Source organism: Protopterus annectens, chromosome 1.part0, assembly GCF_019279795.1.
Source record: "Protopterus annectens isolate FY-2018-M chromosome 1.part0, PAN1.0, whole genome shotgun sequence".
Taxonomy (NCBI): Eukaryota; Metazoa; Chordata; order Ceratodontiformes; family Protopteridae; genus Protopterus; species Protopterus annectens.
The window spans coordinates 124,591,825-124,611,807 of NC_056725.1; the positions used below are offsets into that span (position 1 = coordinate 124,591,825).

Sequence of the window (19,983 nt, forward strand, 5' to 3'; positions counted from 1 at the left end):
GACAAGTTTTCAATGGTTTCTCCCATATATTTTGAAATTCTAATTCAATAAGTATTGTAACTGAGCTTATTAAAAAAATAAAAGAAAGTGTTTTTTTAGAAGCAAAATCGCTCCTGTCACCTGGAACCTAACTCCATCTTAACATAAACATAAAGAAAAAAATCTTGCAAAAACAGAAGAATTACTGCTGGCACACATAAAAAAATTATTCATTTTCACTGATTAGGGAGTTCAACTCAGGGAGCTTAACATGGGCAGACGGAACTGTGTCCACTTGTTACTCTCTGAGGTGTAGGGAAGCCTTCTTATTGCCATATGTAGTCAGATGTGGCAATAATGTGTTTTGTAAAGTAAGACTGTGGAACATTTTTCATTTGGGGCACATGCCTGACTTTATTTCATAAGGCAAAGAGAATATCTGTGCCTTGCAGAGGGCACAAATGCCTATGCACTGATGCACAGATATACCTAACTTTGTGGTGCAGCTGTCATAACCTCCCCAATGGATGCATGATCATGTTGCATCTTAGCTGTAGACTACACTAAGGAAGTAAAGCAGAAGGGCAGAGCATCTATCTGAAATTGTGACAAATATATCTGAAATTTTACCTGAGTGCTGGACAGACAGACATGGAATTAAAGAGTGACAGTAGGAAGGGAGAGTGTCTTGGAAATAAACTCATCAATGAATCTGTATTGAAGAACATGATTTTAGGAGGTAGCATCCACTTTACAAAGGGTAGCCCTTTAGCAACCTACTCCCTTTAAATGGGGCAAGTTGCTGAGGGGCTATAACGCTATCTGTCACTCCTATGCTGCACCCATTCCATACCCACCTCCTGCAACTTGCATAATGAGCAAAATTAGGGACATAAATAAAATAATACACAGCAATAAAACTTTCAAGAGCTCTATTTTTCACATCTGTTGCCTCAGCAGCAAACCTTCCAAGGATTTAAAACAGCAACATTTAAAAATAAGATGTTTATATCTTGCTTCCTGCCTCTAATAAAAGGTGTAATTAAATCATTAAGACAGCTGCTTATCAGATATCTTCATGTTAGATCAAAGAGTAAGGTTTCAGGTCCCAATGTATTATATTTTCAAATTAAGTAATATTCATTTTGCCTGGAGAAGCAGATTTCACATTATCACCTTTCCTTATGGTAGGTGAATATAAGTCTCTAATGTCTCCTTAATTAAACATGAATCAGAACTATTATACCGCACATACTGTACAGCTACAGGCTGCTTGGATCACCTTTTGGCATATTCCTCATTTTCTGACCCTGGAAGAAGGTAGAGAAAATCTCAAACTCTCACTGTTGGTATCTATTTAGTTTGGGTGGGTTTTTCATAGGGAATTTTTAACATTGACCCAGTGTGTGTTATGCCCGGAGTGAGTATGCTAGTGCTGGTACCTGAGAATAGATACTCAGAGAAGAAAGTTGAGATTTGAAATAAACAGAGTATGGCAAGGGGGAATTTACTGTTGGTTGGGCATCCTTGAAAAATCCTGCTGAGTTTTAAAGCCCTCTTCTAAAGGTTTAATAATAGGCAGATTTCTGCAAGGTAATTAGGAAAATCCAACTGGATGTCTATTTCTGTCTTGTGGCAGGACTGGCTCAGAAGAGGTCATCTTTTCAGATACAGTGTTTAGTGTCTTAGTTAATGCAAAGAATTCAGCAATTCAGAGGTAGGACTGCTTGGGAAAAATGACAAAAACAGGGTAGCCTTCGGAGTCTCCCTGAATTTCTTGTTCCAGAAGTCCTCTGTGAACCGTTCAGATTTACTGCCTGAGACCACCTTCAAGGTAATTGGATATTTTCCAAAGCAAAGAATTTAACCAACTGCTGTCTAACCTGTACAATTTGAAATTTAATAAAGGTGTCACAGGAAGAGTGAACCACAATGGCCTGATGAATGCAATGTGTATCATTTGGTTTGGTCAGCCATCTTTGACATTGGGGAAAAGTTTACTGAACCAATGACAGCGATGTCAATGACAAAATGGCATGGGTGTTCTTTAACACAGTTATTGAGGAAAGCTCCCTTGATGCCTCTTTTAATGACAAGCCACCTATAGGCACCATCAACATATATAAAAGGATCACTTATGTTCCCTAGACCGGTGTTTTTTTTTTTTTCTGTAATATAATCTTTAAAGTCTGGGCTATACTAATTTAGTGTGACTTAAATGGATGGCAGGTTGTCGAGATAAATGATAGTTGATTAGTTTGTTAAGAAATTTACTGATGTAGTCTTTACTCATTTTTACATACTCTATTTACTTTACTTACTCAGAAGCCATGGTGGTACAGCGGTAGCGTTGTCGTCTCACAGCAAGAGGTTCTCCCGTTCGATTCTCGGCTGGAGCGCCTTCTGTGTGGAGTCTGCATGCCCTCCCCGCGGTCGAGTGGCATTCGAAAGACATGAGTGAATGGGCGTGTCTTCATTGAAGGTTGGGCATCGAGCTGGCTCCTCAGCACCGTACAAATCTACTGCCAATCATTAGTGGACCGGAGTTCCGCTGTGGCGACTCCTAACCGGGAAAAGCCGAAAGAAGAACAACCTTTACTTACTTTAATTTGTGATATTTTTTCACAAACAATAAAATGTGATATGAAGGATTTTTCTCACAGTATAAAAATGATTATGACTAGATGTGGTTATCCAAATACAATATGTAATTGTGATTCTTTTTTGTGTTTCTCATCATTCCTTATTTAAATGTTAATTGGTAGTTGGTGATCAACTGACAGATTTTATTATTATTTAAATCATGCGCTCTTATAAATGACAAATATAATGAAGAAGGCTTTTGCCAAAACCCAGTTCATTTTGCCTGTGATCCCGATGCTTTTGAAGTAAATGTTATGACTGTTTACTACTCATTTCTGGTTACAGTGTTTCATTTCAATATATCCATTGTAAGTGCACCTCACTCTGTGTCATGCACTTGTGAGATCAAAAGGACATTATAAGTAGCATGGCATATCTGCAAAACAAAGGAAGAATGTCACATCTAAGGGTACACACACACACACACACACACACACACACACATATATATATATATTTACATACATACATACATACATGCATATATACTTATCTTTCTCTCTCTATATAGATACACACACACACACACACACACACACACACACACACACACACACACACACACACACACACATATACAGAAGCACTTTTTCAAACATACATTTTTTCAACAAAGTTAACTGTAGTATTTTCTTTTACAGAACATTCTTTTATTGATAATTTATTTCCTTTTGTATTTGTTTTCTTAACAGATGTATTTGGGTTGGTGTTAGAAGTGGCAGTGTACATGCAAGTTTTGTAGATTAGGGTTAGGTAAGGACTAGGTAAGGGGATAGTTTTGATGGGTTTTTGTGTGTGTGTGTGTGTGTGTGTGTGTGTGTGTGTGTGTGTGTGTGTGTGTGTGTGTGTGTGTGTGTGTATGTGTGAAATGTGTCCTAGTGTTTTGTGTAGTTTTACTATTAAGGAAAGGATTATGAGAAAGCACACATGAGTAAGAGTGGGCAATGGCTTATGTGCTAACCCTAACTCTATCACTGCACTGAATATATTTACAACTAAAAATCGCTAACACACAATATCAACAAAAAACACAAACTGCTCACACTCCACATTAAAATTTGTAATTTGATATTTTAAACCTCACTGAATATGCCAGTGTGTCACGTATTTATATGTGGTGACTTACTGTAGTTTTTCTTGAGAACAGCTGCATTTCAATTATATGTCTACATTGTAATGTTAAGCTTTATATTTTTCTCTGTTGTATAAAGCTGTCTATTTAAGCAATAAATGAATGAATAAATAAATAAGCATAGATAGATAGATATATCAGTGATGATAATATTGAACACATATTTGAATGACAGAGATAAAATCACATAAAATGTCCTGCAAAGACCTACAACGCCAGAGCGACAAAAGGAGAGACTTTGGAGTGTTTAAGTACCATTTTTTGTTTTTTCTTGCTGCTTATTGCTATTTCTGCCTAAATGCTCGTTTTCTGGCATTTATTGCTTCTCAAAACGCTCATTTTATACTGAAATTGTATTTATTTGCGCCTGCACTTTAAAAAAGTCATTTTTGTTGCAAAATGTATTTTTTAATTGTTTCTGGCTTCTCACTCATGTGCGACAGCCATTATTACTGCACTGTAAAAGTTGTTTTTTCATTTGTTTCTACTGTCTTCCTGAAAAAAAACATAAAAACAAAAAAAAATCTTGCTATTTTCCTGCCTTACTAAGCTAGAAAAGTCCAGTTTAAGATACCTGCTGATACCTGGACTGTGTTTAAACTTCTGTGTTGGCCATACCATACTTGGGCAATAAGGAAGTTTCTTTTTTCACCAGTGGGAGTGGGGAGCTCTGAACAGCCTACCTGTCCTTGGAGGAGTGGTTTCTGCCCAGAAACTGTAGTTTTGTTGGCCATTTTGGGCTAATTTCTATCTCGTTAATCTTTCTGATATAAAAACTGCATTTGCATGGTTTTGCAGATCACGCAGCGGCGGTTAGATAGGGTTAAACTATCCCTGGCTCCACTGAGTCTGCTTTTCAGTTTTGACCTTGGTACTAGCCAGCTCTTCCAGACTTAGCACTGAAATCAGTGCTTTCAGACTAGCACTTGGCACAAAAAGATTCAGAAGCACTAATAAGCTATAGTACTCGATTCCCCAACAGTTGTCTGTAGAGAACAGTCAAATTACTCTCCCCTCCAGGCAAATAAGAATATGTTCCTTAACCCATTCTGGTATGCCCAAGAGCCAGCTCCCAGTGTATTCTCCTGTGCACCTGATGAATTTGGGCACCCTGAGGCAATGTCACAACTGCCTCATGTACATAGACAACCCTCTCCTCCTACCACACGACACCAAAATCTGCAAGAGATGCACTTAGGTTCATAGGTTCATAGGTAGGTACTAGGCTATCGGCCCTAGGGCCCATACAAGCCTAGCCAAAAAATGTACCCTGGCTTTTGCCATCCAAGAAAATTATTTTCCTATGCCCCTGTCGAGCAGAGCCACAGAAGTGATCCCCGGGGTGAATTTCCCATTTCCCATCCAATCATCAAGATTTTTCTTGAAGAGTGCTAATGAGAGCTCTGTTTGACATAGATAGGTAGTCTGTTCCAGAGTATGGGAAGTCTCTGGGACAGGAATCTATCCCTCCAGCATGTTCTGTTTATTGTGGTGACAAGGTTAAGGTCCCTAGAGCGTGTAGCTCGGAGGGATTGGGATTTCTTTAAGTGGAGCATGTCCAACAGCTCTGGGATTGACATAGCTTTGTATGTTAGACAGAGATCGCCCCTGAGTAGGCGATATGCGATGGAGTAAAGCTGTAGTTTTTTGAGACAGTCTGCATAGGGCATCTGTTTGAGGCCAGTAATCCTCTTTGTGAGGTATTTCTGTGGTCTTTCCAGTTGTTGTAGATGTCTTGTGAGGTACATACCAAAAGGGGCGTTGTACTCTATAATGGGTCTAATGAGTGATGAGTAGAGGGTAACAATGACCTCTTTTTTTCTGGATGAGAATCCTTTTGTGATGAGATGAGCCATGTAGAAGGATTTCCTGACCACTGTGGCGATGTGATTATCAAAGGAGAGACTACTGTCCACCTGTGTCCCAAGGTCTCTTATCACATTTTCGGCATTAAGTAGACTACCAGCTATGTGGTAGTTCATGGGTACAGAGTTTTTACCAAAGGGGATGACAATACACTTTTTGGCATTGAGCTTCAGGCCATGGCTTTGACATCAGGAATCTGTCTCAGTGAGGCCCTTTTGTAGTTTGTCCACATCGTTAGGAGTTTTGATTATGGCTCCTAGTTTGCAGTCATCTGCAAACTTTGTTAATAAAGACCTTCTGTGTTGGCCTGCACTTCAGAGAAGTAGATACCAAACAGGAGAGGACCCAGGACTGAACCATGTGGTACTCCACTTGTCACTGGTCTGATGTCGGATTTGGAATCCGCTACTTTCACAGTGTGGGTTCTGTCCGTGAGCCAGTTGGCAACCCATCTTATGACATAGGGATTTAGTGAGCTTATCTATAATTCCAGAGTGGGGGATGGTGTTGAAAGCCTTGGCGAGATCTAGATAAGCTGTGTGAACCATTTTACCATCATCTATGGCTTTGGTGACTGCTTCAAAGAAGTCAATCAGGTTTAGGAGACATGATCTGCCTTTTACAAATCCAAACTGAGTAGGGTCCAGAGTTTGGAGATTACCAATGTCTTTGTTTATGAGTTCCATGATGATACGTTCCATGGCCTTGCAGACCAGGCTCATCAGGCTAATGGGGCGGTAGTTACCAGGGTCTGTTGTGGCTCCCCTTTTGTGGAGTGGGATAACTGTCGCGGTGCGCCACTCAGTAGGTACAAAGCCTGAGGTGAGGCTATGATTGAACATGGTACTTAGGTAGGGTGCCAGTTCATTCTGTAGTTCATGTAGAACGCAGCCTGGGATATTGTCAGGTCCCATGGATGCTGTGTTCTTGGCTTTGGAGAGTGTGTTTTTTACCTGTGCAGCTGTGATTATAGGAACTTTGCATTAACATAGCTATACTTGAGGCAAAGCTCTCTCCAGTCATGACTGGAATTGACAGTCAAGAGGAGAAGGTACCAACCTGCAGCACACCACTTACTACACATAGACCCACTATACATGCAACTGCAAATCCCACACATAGCTACAAAAAGACATATTCGGAGGCTCTAAATAAAAATCTGCGAAAACAACAGAGACCTCCAAAGCAGACATGCAAGCAACCTACACCCACAAACACACCGCAATCATCACATAACCACCAAAACCAGTGTGCCGCACAACCACAGCCCTTAAGGCAAAAAAAAAACATAATTAACACACTTGTAATAGGTGACTCCATAGTCAGGCACACCGATGTCCCTCTCACCAGGCTGGATAAAGAGAAGGTCACTGTCAGCTGCTTGTCAGGTGCCAGAATCCGTCACATTACTCAAGCACTCAGGTCACTCCACAACAAGTACAAATATGACTCAGTTATTGTCCATGTTGGTGTGAATGACCTGAGACGTACCTCCCTGGACTACATGAAAAGGGACCTAGAAGAGCTCTCTGATTATGTAATCAAGGCAGGTATGACCCTAGCCCTGAGTAGCATCTTACCCTCACCAAGTATGATACCTCAGTACAAGGAAAAAATTATAAATTTCAACAATTGGCCAAGTTTTTGGTGTCATTCAAAGGGGATCCAGTATCTGTCTGCCTGGGATGCCATGCTCGACAAGCCTCGATGCTTCCCCAGAGATGGCTTGCACCTGTCACCCCTGGGATTCAGGATACTGGCAAAGGCTTTTGCCACCCCCATAGTGCCTTTTTTAGGCAAGGCTCAAAAAACAAATCCACCACTGTAACAAGTACTAGCGACAAAAAACTGAGGGTCATGCTGCTAAACGCTAGGAGTTTAAACCTTAAAATGCACTCTCTCGAGACACTCCTCAATATGGAGAACATCAATATTTGTGCATTAACGAAGATCTGGTTCAAGGCTCAAGAGAGCACCCCAGCGATTCCAGACTACAACTCATACCACACATTTCGGCCGCAAAACCCAGACTGAAATACAAAGGGAGGAGGCATATCCATATTCATCAAGGATAACCACACCTCCAGACTGGTTGCAAAGTATGATGCCTCGGAGATCATCCAAGTGCAACTGACAATGGACAAACCTGCAATCCAGATTATAGCTTGCTACAGACCACCTTCCCTGCACCATGACACTCAATCCCCTTTCCTCGAGGTACTGGAAAACATGAGAGTCCAACCGAACACCCTTATACTAGGTGATTTCAATTACCCAAACATCAATTGGGAAAACTACGAAAGTACTAATACCTTTGCTCAGTGCTTCCTAGAATACATTAACTCCAATGCTCTAGACCAGCTTGTAAACACCCCCCACAAAAGGTAAAAATATACTGGACCTAGTCATCATCAACATGGGGGAAAAATGCTCCACACCTGTGGTAAATTCCTCATTGGTCAGATCTAACCATAAACTCATCACCCTAGATATCCACATACCACCCACACACCCCTCCCGTCCCAAAATAAACCATGGTGAAAAACTTTTCCAAAGCGAAATTTATGCTACTCAAGACAGAGGTGGCAAACTTCACTACTCCTACGCAGAATGCCAATATGATTGAATCTGCTATATCCTACACAAAAGCACTCTACAAGCACTTACATGAGTGCATGGACTGTGCTATCCAGAACAAGAACAAGACCCACTCCTCCAAAAAGAGGAAACCAGTCTGGTGGACCCCAGCCATAAATAAGCTCTATGATAGAAGGAAGAAATTACTGCAAAAAAAGTAAAAACCCAGGAATAGAGGGGTTCCCTGACCAATCTTAGCAAAAAGCTAAGAACCCTCATAAAAAACTCTAAGGCGAGCTTTGAAAGAAAACTCACAACAGACACCAAAGACAATCACAAAGCATTTTTTATCTATGTCAAAAACTTAACAGCAACTCTCACATCTGCTCTGAGCTACAGCATAATGGTTCAAAATTCATGGAACCAACTGATATCGCTAATATATTGGCAGGTAGGTTCATTTCAAACTTCACCCCACCCTCACCCCGCCAAAGGGCTCATATCCATACCAGAAGATTGTGCTGCCCCCTAAAATCACAGGCACCCAGGTGAAAACACCACTCTCCAAGGCAAGAAACACAGCATCCATGGGACCAGACAGCATCCCAGGCTGCATGCTACATGAGCTCCAAAACGAATTAACCCCTCACCTTAATACTATGTTTAACCACAGCCTCTCCTCAGGCTATATGCCCACAGAGTGGCGCACGCAACAGTCATCCCACTCAATAAAGGAGGTGCCACCACTGACCCCGGGAATTACCACCCCATCAGCCTGACGAGTCTCGTCTGCAAGGCCATGGAGCACATCATCATGGAACTCATAAACAACAACATTGGGAACCTACAAACCCTGGATCCCACCCAGTTTGGGTTCGTAAAGAGAAGGTCATGCCTCCTAAATCTGGTTGACTTTTTTGAAATGGTCACTAAAGTAATAGATGAGGGAAAGGTGGTTCACACAGCATACCTTGATCTTGCAAAGGCCTTCAATACCTTTCCCCACTTGGGAATTATAGACAAACTCACCAACCTAAATATAAACCCCTACGTTACAAGATGGGTTGCTAACTGGCTCATGGATAGAACCCATTCAGTGAGAACAGGAAACGCTAGATCAGACTCCAAACCTGTGACTAGTGGTGTACCACAGGGCTCAGTCTTGGGTCCCCTCCTGTTCGGTATCTATTTCTCTGAGGTACAAGCAAACGCGGAGGGACTATGGCTAACAAAGTTCGCAGACAACTGCAAACTGGGTGCCATAACTGAGATTCCTACTGACGTAGACATCCTTCAAAAAGATCTTACGGATACAGATACATGGTGCCAAAACCACAGCCTCAAGCTAAATGCCAAAAAGTGCATTATTATTCCCTTTGGGAAAAAACAAGTACCTATGAATTACAACATAGGTGGCAGCCCACTTAACACAGACAGTGTGATAAGAGACCTAGGGACTCAGGTGGATAGAAACCTCTCCTTTGACAACCACATTGCTAAAGTGGTTAGAAAATCCTTCTACATGGCCCACCTTATCACAAAGGGGTTTGCATCTAGGAATAAGGAAGTTATTGTTCCCCTCTACTCATCACTCAATAGACCCATTATTGAATATAACGCATCATTCAGGATGTACCTGACAAGACATCTGCAATAACTGGAGAGGCCTCAAAAGTACCTCACAAAGAGGATAATGGGCCTTAAACAGATGCCCTATGCTATGAGGCTAAAAAAACTCAGACTGTACTCAGTCGTGTACCGGCTACTCAGTGGTGATCTCTGCCTGACATACAAGGCTATGTCAAACCCCAAATTGCTAGAAATGCTCCACCTAAGGAAAACCCAATCTACCAGAGCTACACTCTCAAGGGACATAAACCTGACATCAGCAATAAACAGGACTTGTTGTAGGGACAGATTCATGACCCAGAGACTCCCCTTGCTCTGGAATAAGGCCCCATATATGTGAGGCAGAGCTCCTCACTGGCGCTCTTCAAGAAGAATCTTGATGAGTGGATGGGAAACAGGAAATTCACCCCGGGAATCACTTCTGTGGCCCTGCTCAACAAGGGCGCAAGTAACTAAACCACTTGGGAGGGAGGCGATAGCACAACATTTTTGGCTAGGCCTAATTATGCCCTAGGGCCAATAGCCTTGTACCCACCTATGAACCTATGAACCTATAAATCAGTATAAAAACTTAATTAACTAGATGAACTGGCTAGTCATGTACTTGCTGACCAGGAAGTGTTTCCATTGCTTCAAGAATTAGGGAAAGATTAATGTGTACACACACACACACACACACACACACACACACACACACACACACACACACACACACACACACACACACACACAAGAAATGGGCTGCTAAAGGCTACCATCTACAAATGGACATATAACACATGACAAATACATTGGTCTTAGTACTTGTCTGCATTATTATTTACTCACAATGGGGACAGCTGTGGCAGACAATGTACTGAAGGAGAATAAATGAAAAAATAATATCCATCAAATTAGAAGAAAACCTGTAGCATAGAGTTTGTGCCAGGGGCATCTAGGCACCGAAAAGGCATTAGAAATTGGCCAGACAGAAGGCTATGCATCGTTACTGTCTATTTAATGCTGATCTACTAAATTAGTGGCCCATGTACAAAGGAGACATTGGGGAACACCTCAAAAAGACATTACAAGTGGCATAGTACATCTGCAGAAACAAAAGAAGGATGTCACACCCAAGGGTGCTAATTTCAGATTATGACACTTTCACCCTTCCAGATCTTTATAAAGTTATGCTGTTTTTAACCCAGATGGCTTTCGAATAGCTTAAGAATAAAGAATTCCTTCACTGTCCAAGATTCATCCTTTAGAATTTGTAGTGTGTATATCTAAATGTCAGAAAAAGAGATCTTTAAAACATGATCCACTAACACCTACTCAATTAAAAAATCTAGTATTAGAGACAGAATTTTCTTGATCAACGTTGCTGATGTTTGGATTTGGAATTTCACTTTACCTAAAAAAGATCGAGGGTATATGAGGCATAATTCTAGGCATGTAAGAGGAATCCCACAGTAGATACGCTTTTTTTTTCTATTTCTGCTTGTTGGTATCTGAATGTTAATGCTTGTGCTTGGCAGATCACATGACAACAAACAGATTGTGATGAATAGTGATACATCCAAGTGTCTTACCCTATCTATTGGGGTTATTTTACATATTCACTGTTGTTGACAAGGAACACTGGTGTCAGGCCAGCAGAAACACTGACTATCTGAAATAAATGTCTTCAGGATTTGTTTTATTCCATAGTACAGCAGAGTTTTTTTTTTCTATACAATGTTGAACTGGGCAGCTGCGGCTGTACCACTTCAAAGTGGGAAAAAGCTATCCACTTCTGAAGTTATAGCATGAAAAATTATTTTTTTATTCTAAAATTGTGCTAGAGTTACATTTATTTTGGCTTCTCTAAGGAATACAAAGGAAACTGATATATGTAGTTATTATTAATAAGGATACGTACTAAAAGGCTGCAAAAACCTCTAAGCTTTCAAATGTGTGTCTGAAATTTTAAGGACTGTACTTGCAAATTTTGGAAAACAAGATTCAAACCGATAATATTTCTTATCTAACAGAAGTAGATTTCCTATGGCAATGGTCTATTGTGATTCCCACTACAATTTTCCAAAGAATATTAATCAGGCTGATGGGCCTAAATTTGCTTGGGTCTGATGTGCCCCTGTTGGGCTTTATGGGTCAAGATGCTACAGGCTGGGTGATATCCATTTGCCCAGCTAGGTTTACCTGGGATAGCTCTGTTGAGTGAAAGCTGGGTGTAAAACCAATCAACCTGCCAAACATGAACTAAGGATCGCTACACTCAATGTAGGATCACTGACAGGAAGCCACTTGGTACTGGATGACAAGATGGTAAGAAGATGGCTGGACATCCTATGTATCCAACAGACAAGATGAAAGGGCAGTGCAGCAAAGACACTTGGCTAGGGATCCAGAGTCTACTAATCAGGAGGAGGACAGACAAGAAATGCTGTTGGAATTGAGATGAGGGAGCCACTTCAGAAGACAGAGAGGGTTGTTATCACAATTAGTGACAGACTCCTGGCAATCAGACTCCAGTATAAACATAAGGCACTATTCATAATCTCAGCTTATGCCCCACAACAGGATAGGATGCATTCAGACAGCAGCTGTAGGACCTACTAGATTAAGCAGGATAACCTAAATTGGTGCTGACAAAGTGCGACTTAAATGCACATACCGGGACAGACAGAACATGATATAAGGACTGCCTAGATCCACATGGTGGGGCAACAGGAATAAAGAAGGAGAGACCATTCTAGGCTTCTGTCTGGCAAATAGCTTGAAGGTGGCATACAAATAGTTCATTAAGAGTGACAGTCACAAGATCACATACAAGAGCGGCCATCGTGTAACTCAAGTAGAGTCCTCTAATAAGGAAAGGGACTGGGGTAGAATCAGGAATTGCAAAGACATTTTCAGTTAAGTAGTCAGCCTGCAACATAAACACTGGTTGCCACAATCAGCTGCAAGCAGTGGTCAGCAAAGGCTCTAAGGTCAAAAGGACTAGGTTAAAGACATGGAAGTTGACTGGAGAGAGCACAGGAGTTCAAAGATTTACTTTAAGCTGTAGCACCTCAAGAAGAAGAGCAAAAAGGTGGACTTGAACAATGGCAGTGCCTCAAAACAGCATGTGTGAGGACTATAGAACAGATATGCAGCCAAGGCAGGTATGAAAGCAAGGTACATAAGGAATGCTAGTGGTGAAATTCAGAATTGCAGGAAGTCATTAAAAGAAAGAAGGAGTGCTGGAAAAAAATGTGAGATAAAAAAGACAGACCAGGCAAAGAAGGAATACAGGTTGGCTAACAACTAGGCTAAGAGAAGAATTGCAGTAGTAAAGAATGAGACATCAAAGGCACTCTAATAACTTCTGGAAAGTGACACAACAGATGGCACAGAGAAACTTTATCAGCTCGCAAAGCAAAGACAAAAACATAAGGAAGACAGTCAGACACCCTATATAAAGGATGACAGCAACAAACTGTGCACCAGTTTTCAGAAATGAAAGGCCAATGGAAAGAATACTTCTCCAGCTTCTGAATGAAGAAAAAACCCACAGAGGCTGTACTGCCCCAGATACGGCCTATAATGGAAAGAAGATGAAGAGCCCACCCTAGAAGAAGTAGGAACAGCACTGAGGAAAATGAAGTCATAGAAAGCAGCAGGCACAGATGAGGTCATAGCAGATAAGATCAAGATGTGGGGGGAGATGGAGAGAAATGCTCCTCGGGGTACTCATAGCAGAGTGAAGAGAAAGGCGTATCCCAGATGACCGGAAAATAAGCATACTAGTGCCAGTGTACAAAAACAAAGGGACGTCCACAACTTTGGGCAGTAGAGAGGCATCAAACTCCTGTCACATTGCATTAAAGTTCTATTGAGGAGATAGATGAATGAATATGCAGAGTAGAAGAAATTATGGAGATGAACAGTTCAGATTCAGATCAGCATAACTGACCCAATGTTTGCTGTGACACATACAGTTGAGAAGAAGCTAGAGATGAAGAAAGAGTCCAACTGGGAATTTATAGATGAGGAGAAAGCATATGATAAGCTCCCAAGAAAGCTGATTTGGGCAGTCTTGCAGTGGTTCAAAGTCCCCAGAAACATTGACAGAATTAGTGAAACCAGGTAAAAGCGTAAAGACACAGCAAACAGGCCAGAGCAAACACAAAAAATATAATTATCTATTTATTAAATAGTATAAATGAGAGTGCTTTTGCGTTGTACTAAGCAACGTTACATCAGACAGTACAAAGGAAAACACAAAGCAAAATTTAAAAACATGAACAATCATAGATAAGAAAGCAAAAAACGTCATGTTCAAAAACATACATTTTCCTGTTTACATAGTTAAAACAATTATAAATAACCACACTATATATATATATATATATATATATATATATATATATATATATATATATATATATATAAAAACAGCAAAAAATCACCTTTAACTATAAAAGTATTAGCATCGCAGATGATCTAGACTGCTGAGTGCCAAAAGGAAAAAGATTTGAATGAGATCTTCTCTGCGTAAAAGCCAAATAAAAAACATTTAAAGCACAATACCTAACCATACTGCATAAATCAACTAAGCCTTGTTAAAGCAAAACATGTTATAATGTGCAGACCTCTGCCATCTGGGGCAATAACTTTAACATGCTTTAAAAACTAAGTATAAAAAATTCTAACTAATAATACAGCAATAAAAGTGGATATAAACTCGATCACTAAGCGAGCAGCTGTAATAAACATAAAAACTGCATTAAATTGGCGATCTGATCAAAACTCTCAGATCTAAATAATAAAACAAACAAAGTATATTCATAATTACCATATAACACACTTAAGACTGCGGTGGTGGTGCTGTGGTAGCGTTGTCGCCTCACAGTAAGACGTTGTCCTGTTCGATTCTCAGCTAGATCGTCTTCTGTGTAGAGACATGCATGAATGGATGTACCTTCGTTGAAGGCTGTGTGTCAGGGCTGGCAACTCGGCACGTAAAAATCTACTGCCAATCATTAGCGGACCGGAGTTCCACTGTGGCGACCCCTAACCGGGAAAAGCCGAAAGACACAAACAAACAAACCATATAACACACTTGAAATCTAAAATTCATAACAAATAAAGCAATCTTGATTTCACTAATGTGACTAAAATACATCCATAAAGTGACGCTAATGCTGAAATCAGCTCAAATACTAAAGTCGTTTGCAAGATGATAGTCAATCAAAAACTGGGTGGTGATCATGTGACAAAGACTAAGCTGCAGTTAAAGCAAATACAAAAACAGGTAAGATGAGAACAATTATAACTTTATGAATTATTAAATAACTACAAGCACAAATACATAAAACAACAGGTAACAAAATCTGCAAATGACATTTTTTTATTTTTACTTGTGTGTAAGTGGCCTGTCAATTAAAAACGGCTTCAGACTAATACTGTCATTAAGACCATACTGCCTGTCAGATTGTGATCTAATTATCCATTCCTGCTCAATTTGTTCTGTCTTATTCCTAACATTGGCTACTCTATCATTCATATTCATTATTACAAGAACTAAAAGCTTAAAGGAATGCTGGATATTCGTCAAGTACATGTTTGGCAGTGGCTACAGTGATGTCACTCTTCCTGATCTTATAGAAGTGTTCTCTAATTCTCTCTATAAGTATTCTGTTCGTTTTTCCTACATAGTCTCTAGGGCACACTGTGCAGATGGCAAGATAAACCACATCTTTTGTGGAACAATTGGCATAATGTGACAACATGTATTCCTTATTCATACTTGGATGTACAAATAAGTTACTATTACCTATATAGGAACAAATACTGCAATGTCTGCAGCTAAATGTACCACATCTCTCAGAACTAATGCCTCTATTGATATTCATATTATGATGACATAGTCTACCCTTTAGTGACCTACAATTCTTATATGTAAATCTGGAAGAGTCACCTACTATATTATGCAGATCCTCACTAGCTGTCAAAATATGCCAGTTTTTCCTGACAATATCAGTGGCACTTCTGTTGTCAGAGGTATAGGAAAGTAGCATCCTACATACATTCTCCCTGTGGTTGCAGTTACTATAGTCTTCATGTAGTGCACCCACAGGGATAGCTGAATAGTGTACGGGTTCCTTCCTACCTGACTCTGGTGACACCCTATTTACACCCAACACACCAAGGTTGCAAATAACAGATTTTATTCTAGATGGAAACTCTAGTCTTAACAGGCAACAGCACAGAATCAAACAAATTATTGCAGTAGCACAAAGTTTAGCAATAAGGAAATATGAGGTACACATACAGTGAATCAGTCTATTGTTGGTGATGGACTGTTCAAAGTGACAAGGGACAAATTCTGGTGCATTTACATTGAGATTGCGGTCTGTGGGGTCTCGAACATCATTATAGCAAAGTCCACTGAAACCCCAGTCATCATCACTGTCCTCCTCTCCTTCAGAAGGAGGAATCATAGGCTCTTGATCATTTGGGAGGATATTTCCTCTCTGCCTTAGTCTTCTGGATCGCCTTGAGTTAGGTTTTCACTGAGCCATTTTGGGTTCTGGATTCATAAGTCTCACTGATTCTGCCAAAGGCATTAAGTTGTTGCGGTGCCAGGATTTGTTGGGTTCTTCTTTACCCTCAGGGCAGACTTGGTAGACAGGGATGTTAGGTAGCTGAGAACAAATTATGTAGATCTCAGATCCCCAGTGTTCAGCTAGTTTGTGCTTTCCTTGCAGGCCCAAGTTTCTCAAGAGAATTCTGTCCCCTGGTTGCAAGTCATGTATCTTCACTTTTTGTCATAGTGAGTCTTGTTTCGCTGATGTCATTGTCCTGTTGATTGTTCAGCTAGCTCATAGGCCTGTCTGAGGTGCTTCTTGAGTCTCTCCACATAACTGCCATGAGATTGCACTGGTGTATCATCAGCTGTGACTCCAAAGGTTAAATTAACAGGAAAATTACCTTCTCTTCCAAACATTAGGAAGTAAGGCAAGAATCCTGTAGCATCATTTTTACTACTGTTGCATGCATGCACCACTGTGGCTACATATCTACTCCATTAACTCTTTTTCTCACCAGATAGTGTTCCCAACATGTCTAATAAAGTTCTGTTGAAACACTCAGGCTGAGGATCCCCTTGAAGATGATAGGGAGTGGTGCGACTTTTCTGAATTCCCAAAAGAGTGAGTAGATCGTGGACAAGCTTGCTCTCAAAGTCACACCCTTGATCCGAGTGTATCCTTTTTGGCAGGCCATAGTATACAAAGAACTTCTCAACAAGTAGTTTTGCCACTGTAATAGCTTTCTGATCGCGAGTTGGAAATGCTTGAGCATATCTGGTATAGTGGTCTGTCACCACCAGCACATTACTGATCCCGACTTCATCCGGTTCAATGCAAAGGAAATCTATACAGACCAGTTCCATGGACCCACTACTCTCCATTTGACCCAATGAGGCAGCTCTGGTGGGCAGAGTCTTTCTCTGAATGCAGCAAAGACATGTATGACAATAATCTTTAACATCTTGTTTCATGCATGGCCAGTAGAATCTGTCTCGTACAAGTCCCAGAGTTCTGTCATAACCAAGATGACCATGTTCATCATGCAATGACCGAAGTACTACTTCTCGATACTTCTGAGGAAGCAACAATTGACATTTTTCAATGCCAAGTGCACTAGGAGATCTCCTATACACAAGTCCCTTTCGTATCTGGAGTCTGTCCCATTCTTTAGCCAAAGGTCTTACCAGTGGATGAATATCTGTGTGAAGCATGACATCTTGTTTCTTCTCTAAAGCAGCTACCACTAGCTGACCTAAGGGGTCTTCTCTTTGATCTCTCCTGAGGTCACTGTTACTCATACTGGTAGCGATGAAGCCTGTAAAGTGACCAGATTACAGTAAGCTTGGGGAATGCTTTTCACAAACTGACCCAACTTCTGGCCCAACATTCAGTTTGTTGGTAGCAGGTTGCAATCTGGCACATAGCTCTCACTCCTGGTGCTGGAAATTCCACCCATTCATCATTGGGGTGTAAATCCCCATGAGGTCTTCTGGACAGACCATCAGCATCTCCATTTACGTGTCCTGGGCAATATTTTAAACTGAAGTTGTAGTTGGATAAAGCTGCCATCCATCTGTGCTCAATAGCATCTAGCTTTGCAGTGGTCTGGATGTATGTATGAGGGTTGTTGTCAGTCTGTCAGTCTGAACTTCGAATTCAGCCTCATAGTGGTAGTCATGCAGCTCATCTACTACAGCCCACGTTAAAGCAAGGAATTCCAACTTGTGTGTAGGATAGTTGCTTTCGATTGGAGATAAACTTCGACTGATAAAAGCCAAAGGTCTCAGTTGCTTGTCATGCTCGTGGTAAAGGACTCCTCCTAAACCATCTCTGCTAGCATCCACATGTAATGTGTATGACTTTGTTGAGTCAGCATATGCCAGCACTGGGGCATGTGTGAGACAATAGTTAAGCTGTTGAAATGCCTCTTCGCACTCAGGAGTCCAACGACTCTCGAAGAATTCTTTAGAGCCTCTCGGTTCCATTGGTTTCATCAGAAGGATGTCTTCATCTGTTTCATCTGCTTTCTCATCATTTTGGAGCAATTAGTTTAGTGGTCTTGCTATCTTTGAAAATCCTTCCATAAACCTTCTATAGTAATTCCAGAACCCAAGGAAAGATCGCAGCTCTGTGATGGTTCTGGGTCTGGGCCAAGATGCCACAGCTTCAACTTTGCTGTGGTCTGTGGATATTCCATTTGCAGACACTACATGCCCCACAAAGGTCACTGAAGGTTGGAAAATTTAGCATTTATCCAGTGACAACTTAATCCTTCCTTCTCAATTCTGTCCAATACTTTCATCAGTCTTTCTTTGTGCTCCTCAGGGTCTTCCCAAAGACAATGATGTCATCAAGAAAGACTAAGACTTCCAGGAGATGCATGTCTCCAACTGTTCTTTCCATGATTCTCTGGAAAGTTGCCGGTGCATTCGATAAACCTTGAGGTAGGCGATCATACTCGAAAAGTCCCAAAGGAGTGATGAAGGCAGTCTTCTCTTTATCTTCTGGGTGCATAGGGATTTGATAGTATCCACTCCTTAAGTCTAGCACACTGAATCACTTACTGCCCACCAGGCAATTTAGAGCATCTTCAATCTGGGATGTTGTGTACTTGTCTGGAATGGTTTGCTGATTCAGAGTACGATAGTCAACACACATGCGAATTGAACCATTCTTCTTCCTGACATTGACAATGGGAAAGGCATATGAACTTCTTGACTCTCGAATTATCCCTGTGGCTTTAAGTTCTTCCAGATGTTTTCTCAAGTCCACCAGATCTCCTGGGGCTACCCTTCTGGAATGTTCTCTGAAATGCTGGTCTTCTTTTAATCTTAGTCAGTGTTTTGCACTTTTCACACAACCCACATCCAGCTCACTTGTAGAAAAACTATTTTTCTTCTTCATCAACAGCTCTTTAGCTCTGGTTACCCACTCAGGGGACAGAAGACCATCTCCTAGATCAATATCTTTCAGCTTCAGCTCGTTGACACTGCTCTTGTTTCTTGTAAAAACAGAAGCAGGTAAGGGACTGGCAGCATAAACATTTCCCAAACACACTTGTGAATGCAGGACAATGGGGGTACTTCCTTTATTCTCTAACCCCAGAGGCAAAGTATCATAAGGTTGCTTCAGCTTGTCAACAGGCCAAACTAAGGGGACTAATTCCAGCCTTGGTAGTACGTCTATTTCTGGATCCATTTCCATCATGAGATGAGAGGAAGCTGTTTGTCCACACATCTTCACTTTGGCCCTCAAGCAGGTGACCTGACCAGGATGAATTATATGTTCTTTCCCAGGAAGGGTCCATACATGACCAATTTAATCTTTCTTACTATCTTTCTCCTACTAAAGGGCACAAAACTTGGCCTCAGGAATGGATGTAATGTTGGGTGTTTCTGGGTCAACTGAGGCATTCTTCTGATGAGGTTATTATTTGTCCCCACTAAAATAGATGCTGAATCCTTTCCTTTTGGCCTGAGGCACACAACAGCAAGAGTTTCAAAAACTTCTGTTGACCCAACAACTGAGGTGGAAAATTCTAACTTAAGTGAGACACAACCATCATAGGGGAACTTTGTGTCACTTAGCCCCAAGATCTCC

General features: G+C 41.0%; 1 protein-coding gene across 1 annotated transcript in view; it reads right to left on the reverse strand.

Annotated features, from left to right (window-relative positions):
• SYNE1 (spectrin repeat containing nuclear envelope protein 1) overlaps positions 1 to 19,983 on the reverse strand; it is a 2,173,401-nt gene that overhangs the window by 1,616,251 nt on the left and 537,167 nt on the right. The window lies entirely within an intron of this gene.